Source organism: Triticum urartu, chromosome 6A (assembly GCF_056163025.1).
Source record: "Triticum urartu cultivar PI428250 chromosome 6A, HENAU_Tu73, whole genome shotgun sequence".
Classification (NCBI taxonomy): Eukaryota; Viridiplantae; Streptophyta; class Magnoliopsida; order Poales; family Poaceae; genus Triticum; species Triticum urartu.
In genome coordinates this window covers 601,735,528-601,744,039 of record NC_141878.1, presented here as the reverse complement: position 1 = coordinate 601,744,039, position 8,512 = coordinate 601,735,528, and the positions used below count along the sequence as shown (strand labels likewise).

The window sequence follows — 8,512 nt, the reverse complement described above, 5'->3', positions numbered from 1 at the left end:
ATAGTTCAGATGCACACATTCAAACATCAATAGTCTGACAAAAAAAGATTAAAAACCAACATATCAGCTACAATAAAGTCATATAGGACCGACACTATGCCTATGTCGAAAGAGGAGGTGGACCGGTCCAGAGATTATGTTGCCACCCATATTGAGCAAAAACCTCCCTGGCAACCCGCTATCTCCCCATAAGGACTTGAGACTTAGCATGCACCGTAGCTTTACTATACTCATTGTCGTGGATGAGCGCCGGGACCAAACTGTCGCATCAGCTCGCGGGAGATCTTTGGCTGCCTTGACCACGTCTCCTCGAGCACATGGAAGGGAAGCAAGAATGTGAAGAAAACCTCCGGATGCTGGATCCAAGTGAGCTTATTCAGACAAGAGCAGGCGATGACACCCTCTCCACCTGGGTCTCCGACCATAGGAGCAACGCACGCAGGAGAACCGCCACCGCTAGCCACCGATGCAACCCGCCTGCTTTCGTAGCATTTTTCTGCCCTGCATAGTGCCACACCTTCTTAAGGGAACTCTAAATCTAGGCCTACTATTTGCACAAGATCGCCCGCTCTTCTCCCAAACATATTCTAGCCGGCAACGCCAATAAAGTTGGCTGACAGGAGTCGACTGTCAAGAGGCAAGACCAAGTGTGAGAGAATGAAGGGTTAGGAAGGAGTCTTGTTGTATATATTTGCTGGGACATTTGAGTCAATAAAAGTTCTCATGAATAAGGGGAAAATGTATTAACATATCCATTTGAATCCTACATGATTGAGAAAACAATAGGATTTTACAACAAATAGTGTTGGACAACATATAAAAACAAAGGAAAAGTTTTATGCTTACATTGTTTTTTCTCCAAGTAGAGTGCGAAGGAATACTTAGGAAAAATCCTCAGGTCCCATAGGAAAAAATTCTAAGCATCCAAAATCTGACAAAATGCTATCAAATTTCTTAAAATCAAAGGGACCCTTAGTTTAACTTCCCTAAGATTATGCATAGTGAAATATTATGAAATTTCCCTTTCGAGTCATCCGATATCTCACTCAAATTTCACTCTCTCAAAAGAAATCTCATTCGAAATAAGGAGTGCCTTCCGTTTTCGCTGAAAGAAATGAAACAAATCTAGTATTTATTCCCCGGCATCAGTAATTTGTCGATCTTGAACAAAGCTACGACGTCGTAGATCTTGAAGAACAAAGCTACTCCATCCATTTGGATTTATTTGATCCCTACATATTTTGTGTCAGACTTAGACCATCTATATTACAAATAACTAAATATAAAGTACATGCTACAAAAAGTACACTCTCGGATTTGTATTTGAAAGAAGTTTTCCATGATATACTTTTTGTGTTATACAATTTAAAAATTTTGTAGTTCAATTTATAAGTCAAATTTTGTTCCAAAATAAAAGGGACCTGATAAACCGGGGCGGGGGAGTAGCTGGCGAGTGCAAAAACGAATACCTCGGGAACAAAAAACTAATACACCTAGTTAGACTGTCAGAGGCACAGCTCATGCGCAGATCTAGAGGAGTTAACATGGAGTGCAGACAACCTGTTAGTTAAACTAATCAAAGAGGAGTACTACTGTATTGTCAAAAATGTACTAATATATACCTCGTGTCGACAAATTGTTTCAGATCTCTGTACGCACGCCTGCACATTCCGATGCATTTTGAACATAAATTAACGAGCACAGAGACATCACACACTTTTCGACATTGAGCAACGCAGTTTTTTTGTTTCTTCCTCGTCGGGGTTAGCATCTATCTAAGGTTAATTAACAGAGCCTCTCCGGTGGAGCAACGGTGCGATGCACATGGTGGTACTACATGGAAAGCACGTTATTTAGTTACAATGAACCGATGCTAAGCCTAGTGACAGTGCAACTGGCCGGAAGTATTAAGGCTGAGGTGGGGAGCACCCATTCGACCTACGCTGCTGCCACAACTCATCCTCCCTCACACAAAATTAACTTAGCTAGCTACCACACTCACAAGCTCTCAACCATGGAGGCCGCTCTGGTGAGTGCAGTGACGGGGGCCCTGAAACCCGTCCTGGAGAAGCTGGCTACTTTGCTGGGAGACGAGTACAAGCGTCTCAAGGGGGTGCATGGCGAGATCAAGTTCCTCACGGACGAGCTTGCCGCCATGCATGCCTTTCTCGTGAAGATGTCAGAGGAGGAGGATCCTGATGTGCAGGATAAGGTGTGGATGACGGCGGTGAGGGAGCTCTCATATGACATGGAGGACTCTATCGATGACTTCATGCAAGGTGCCGACCAGAAAGATGCAAAGCCAGATGGTTTCATAGAGAAGATCAAGTCCTCGCTAGGGAAGTTGGGAAAGATGAAGACTCATCCTCGGATTGGCAAGGAGATTCAAGGTTTGAAGAAACAAATCATTGAGGTGGGCCAGAGGAATGCAAGGTACAAGAACCGTGAGGATTTCTCCAGCACCAAAAATGCAACTGTTGACCCCAGAGCGCTTGCTATCTTTGAGCATGCCTCAAAACTCATCGGAATTGATGAACCGAAGTGTGAGATAATAAAAATGTTGACACAAGATGATGGAGTTGCTTCAACCCAACACCAAATAAAGATGGTCTCTATTGTTGGAGCTGGAGGTATGGGCAAGACAACCCTTGCAAACCAAGTGTATCAGGAGCTCAAAGGGCAATTTGAGTGTCACAATTTCTTATCCGTGTCAATCCAGACATGATGTATATCTTGAGGACTATTCTTAGTGAAGTTACTGGTCAAAAATATGGTGACACTAAATGAGGGAGTATACAACAAGTCATCAGCAAGATCAATGATTTCCTAGCAGATAAAAGGTACAACTTCTACCCATGTCTAGTCGTCCTCCTTCAATGTATAATTAGAAAGTTATTTGACATGGAAAACATACTAGTAAACTTGTTTTTGATATAGTTCTTCATGTATATAGTTAATATATCCCAAATGATTAAAAGTGTAGCTGCACTTTTTTGGCCTAGAGCGCAGTACCGCAACACGCGACTTGGGGCAGCTGTTTGGGCATGTGGTCTGGAGAAGCACATGCGCAGGGGCCGACCCATGAATGAAACAAGACGCGTTATGTACACAGGCACTGCCGACCTATGCCTGTTATACATTTGTTTACATTGTCAAAACTTCCAAGGAGTCATAACTTTTTAACCCAACATCTGAATTAAGATATGTTTCACCAGTAGGTTTCTCAGGATGAGCTCTTTGAAACTAGATCTGGCATGGGTATGTTTTGATGAACTTTTTTCTATACAACTATTGTTTTCCAGGAACGAACTTTAGTGTTTCGAAAACCAAAATTAGTGCTCTGTCTGCTAACTTCCTGTTAGTTGGAAACGTTACACACGGACGGCTAGGAAGTTGGTCCGTGCAAGACTAAATTGCACATCTCACCGGTAGGATAGTTGACATGGGGTTCCTGCAGCGGAAACTATACATCAACTGCGAGGCAGTTGGCCGGGCCAGGAGACGAAGTCACACGTCTGACTCAGAGGGTAATTGATGCAGTGTGCAAATAGTGAAAAGTACACGTCCACAAGTAGGAGGGGAGTCCTACATTGACTGCTAGATAGTTGGCCGGGGCAGCTGACTAAGTCGTACATCTCACTGATAGGGTTGGTGGGGTTGGATGCCAACAATGAAATTGCATATCCATGGGTAGGAGGGAAGTTAGGCATGAACTAATAGGCAGTTGTGTGGAGCAGCACGCTGAGTCGCACGTAATAAGAAGTTCGTTAACGTGATTGTTAAATTACAACCTCACATGAAGTTGGTTCACGCAACACTGAATTTGCATTCTGTGGTACTAACGTTGCACCATGTAGCACCAAATTTGGCATTGAAAAACCTCAACGATACATATAAAAATGGGGCCTACTTTCGAAGAGCTTGTTCTGGGGATTCCAAGTGAAAACGGATCTGAATTCTCCCACGCGATTTGGAAGCTATGAATTTTCAGATTTTTGAAAACCCAAATTTAAGGCACAAGAAAACAAATGCATTACTGTAGGGATCATGTGGACGTATAGCACATGAAGAGGGACCAGGTGGCGTGATTGGTTTGGCATATCCCTTCTTGGTTGGTAGGCTTTCCCTTTTTGACCGTGTGCCACGAACTGCTAGATGCGTTCTTGATATATTTTATTGAAAATCATGTCTTGATCTATGTCTTGTTTTGATGATGCATGCTTCTCAAAATAACTAGGGTATATGATTATTTTTGGTCATCATCCATTCTATTTAAGTTTCTCATTGTCATTCTGAGTACGTAATGTGCTAGACTAAGAGAAACTTTAGCAGAGTCATCATATCGGCACTATGGCCATAATAACCGCTACTATGGCGATTTTGGCAAAAAAGGCACTCTAGTAGATTTGGCATCTTATAAGAGATTGACGTAATTTATTGAGCTCCCTCCATATCTGGCTTCCTAGTCGCCATATATGCCGTCTTGGGTTGCCTTTTGGAGCACACTCTATATGGACATTGCATGTAGATTGCACATGGCATGAAAAAAAACTCTGGGCCTCCTACCTCATGCGGGATGGCAAGGACGTTCACGAAAAAGGGATGTCCATTAACAACTGGGTCCCATGATTATGGAGGCACCAAACATGGTGACTATGGAGTGTGCTCCATATGTGGTACGGAGGATGCCAATATGGTGACTTTGCTAGAGATGCTCTACCACCGACATAATGAATTAAGTCTGTGATAGCATTTTTTTTGCGGGGTTAGTCTGTAATAGCATTTTAACATTTATGTTGGCTTTCTTGTTCCAAGTATGATACGTTGTCAAAGAATATATGTTTTTCTCTTTATATCTAAGCTTTCTATTATCCCTCTTAATTCTATGAGCAGGTACTTGATTGTTGTTGACGATATATGGAAGGAGGAGTCATGGGATGTTCTGAAGTGTGCATTCCCTTCAAGCAATTATGGCAGTAAAATAATCACTACTACTCGCATCAGCAATGTTGCTCATTCGTGCCATTCATCTTTCCGAGGCCATATTTATAATATAAAACCTCTTAATATGGTACACTCGAGACAATTATTCTATGGAAGACTATTCAACTCCAAAGAAAACTGCCCTGCATATCTTGAAGAAGTTTCTGACCAGATCTTGGCAAAATGTGATGGTTTACCTCTGGCAATCATTGCTATATCTGGTTTGCTGGCTAACACTGAACAAACAGAGCATCATTGGAATCAAGTAAAAGCTTCAATTGGATGTGCACTTGAAAGGAACTCAAGTGTCCAAAGAATGATAAAGATATTGTCACTTAGTTACTTTGATCTGCCTATTCATCTAAAAACTTGTCTTTTATATCTCAGTATATTTCCAGAGGATTCTGTTATTGAGAAAAAGGGCCTGATAAGGAGATGGATTGGTGAAGGATTCATTCATAAAGAAGGCAGGTATACAACATATGAGTTAGGAGAGAAGTATTTCAATGAGCTCATCAATAGAAGTTTGATCCAACCGGTGGAAATGACCAGATATGGCAATGTGTGGAGTTGTCGAGTACATGACACAATTCTTGATTTCATCATATTCAAGTCCATTGAAGAAAACTTTGTTACATTAGTTGGTGTTCCTAATCTAACCGTTGGGACACAAAACAAAGTCCGGCGGCTCGCTATACAAGTGAAAGACAGAGAAGATTATTTTGTTCTAAGCGGCATTGTATTGTCTCATGTCCGATCATTTAGTTTATTTCGGGGTCTTGTGGAAATCCCTTCTCTCAATGAGTTCAAGCATTTGCGTGTTCTGGTCCTTAGAGATTGCAGTCAAATGGAAAACCATCATCTTGTGAATATAGTGGGGTTATTTCAGTTGAGGTACCTTGACCTTAGAGAAACAGACATAAGTGAGCTCCCAGAACAGATCGGACATTTACAGTGCTTAGAGATTCTAGACCTAAGATGGTGCGGGCTACATGAACTGCCTGCAAGTATTGTTAATCTAGAAAGGCTGGTGAACCTAATGGTTTGCAGCAAGGTTAAATTTCCTGCTGGAATTTTGAAGATGCAATCACTGGAGAGGTTGGGTGAGGTTGGGGTCTTCAAGGAGCCATTAAACCTCCTGCAAGAACTTGGTCAGCTCAAGAATCTGAAGAAGTTGAAACTCTGTTTTGAATTTGATCATCACACTCAACATGCAGTTGCAAGTAAGGAGTGCAAGAAAGCCGTTGCATCTTGCCTTGATAACCTAGTCAGTCAGAACCTTCGTTTTCTTGAAGTTGAGTTTGCGGGCGACTTGTTAGAGGGACAATTCTTCTCTACTCTGCTCAGTCTTGAACAACTTTTGACTTATGCGTCATGTATCCCGCAAGTTCCGAAATGGATGGGCTCCCTTGTCAACCTGCGGAAGTTACGACTTGAGGTGACGAGACTAGAGCAAGAAGATCTGTGCATCCTTGGAGCCTTACCTGCTCTGCTCATTCTGGATCTGTGCCGAACATGGGTGAATGAAGGCACAAGGGTCAGAATTGGTGGAGAAGTTGGATTCCAATGCTTGAAACAGTTTGTTTATGATACGGGTGTTAATTTCGGGGTGGATCTGATGTTTGCAGTAGGATCCATGTCCAATTTAGAAAAACTCTATCTTTCTTTTCTCGCGATTAAAGGCGAGTCTTTTGATTTCGGGATTGAAAACCTCCCCCGCCTTATTACTATCAGGTGCAATGCATGTAGCGAGATTGGGGCCGATGTGGACTTAAAGGCTGCCATGGAGAGAGCAGCCAGGATGAATCCCAACCATCCTACTATACTCTATGATGGAGAGTATGATGCAGTGGTATGCCTCAACATTTATCTCTCTCCCAATTCAGTTGCCTCATCTCCCCAAGTTGTCTGTCTTTATAACTTGCTATATTTTGCAGGGCTCATCAAGGCGTTGCTGAAATCGCTTCAGTCAATCTATTGCGGTGAATGTATCCAAGTTCTGCCTGGCAAGTCGTTTCAGTTACTGGTTTTCTACCAGGGACAAACTACCACTGAGGTACTTGGCCAATTTTATCTCAATCTGGCTTATTACTATACTACGACTTGTGTCCTAGATAACCGTTACTTCAGAATATATATTTGTTTGCTGACCCCTCATGTACTTAAACTAGTTACTGACCATTTACAACTTATTTAGGACGATGTTATTATTCATTTCTTTACCCCCCTTTTAGTAGTCATTTTTTTCAACAAGTTATTCGGCAAAGAGATTTTCCTCGACAAGTTTGCTAGTGTTAAAGTTTATTGAACTGAACAATTCATAAGCCTTTCTGCATTTTCTCAACAATATGGATACTGTTACTCTTATGGTGTTAGAGTTCAATAATCAATATATACCGCGCTTGCCATCGCTGCTAAAATCTAATGGTGCCCATGATTTGCAGTGCATTGCTACTCCCCGGGTGACTGAAGGGCCGGCGCATGTACATTTCAGCGCTTGGCCGGTTGATGTCACGGAGCCTCTCTTCTCATGTTGTTTCTGAATCCGGCTGCGTACCCTCATGTTTCAGGAGGTTTCGTATATCCTGGCAACTTAGCAAGAAGTCTGGTTACTCCTGAATGTAGAGAACTCCTTGCCCTCTCGGCCTCTCACAATTGTGTACTGAAATGTGAACTTTTTCTCTAGATCGTACAACTAATTTGTCACTCATAGAACGTGTTGGTGTTTCACAGTATTCTACCGTTATTATTTACATTTTTGGATAAAGTTGGAGCTGATGCAGGTCATGCAGAGTCCTGTTCTAGATTGATTAACAAAAAAAAAGGTTGCTTAATTAGTGCCGGTTGATAGTTACATTGTCATTGTGGACGCCGTTAATGGGTGCCTTTTTTGGAAGACGGAAGTCTGCATTATCACGGGAACGGTCACTGCATCCACCATATAGTACTACGATATGCTGTGCAGTACTTCCTCCGTTTCAAAATAGATGACCCGACTTTGTACTAACTTTATATACTAAATCATCGCCACTGCGTCGACCCTACAATGGGCAGCACCCTCATCTCCACGTGACTGTGCATCAGCAGCTAGCAGGTTCGAGATGGGTGGTGCCACGCTTCCATTAAGCGCTCGCAACACTGTATTGACTGGGCGAGCTAACGAGTGCCCGACTTTTTTTTTCATGTTCAACGTTCTAACGGGTTTGTTTTTTCGGTTTTTTTTTCAAAACAAAACACAGCAACATTGATTATTTTATAAAGTGGAGATTTTTTGAAATTTTGAGAACATTTTTCTTAAATGTGGACAATTTTTGAAATGTTTGTGAACAAGTTGTTTTTCTAACGCGAACTTTCTAAAGTATATTAATATTTTCTTAAACGTTAAATAAGAATTATGAACATTTTTATAAAAGTGTGTGAACATTTATTGAAATTCATAAATTATTCAAAAATATGTGAACATTTTTAATTGTGAAGAAGTTTCAAAATCCCAAAAATAAATAAAATGGGAAAAAATTGAAATTCTAAA

At 41.6% G+C, this 8,512-nt stretch overlaps 1 pseudogene across 1 annotated transcript; it reads left to right on the top strand.

Annotated features, from left to right (window-relative positions):
- The first annotated feature begins 1,906 nt into the window (after positions 1–1,906).
- LOC125515641 (disease resistance protein RGA5-like) lies at positions 1,907–7,788 on the top strand (annotated as a pseudogene). Its single transcript, XR_015609150.1, has 4 exons — positions 1,907–2,840; positions 4,894–6,835; positions 6,921–7,039; positions 7,428–7,788. The product of XR_015609150.1 is annotated as a disease resistance protein RGA5-like (transcript).
- The last annotated feature ends 724 nt before the right edge of the window (positions 7,789–8,512 follow it).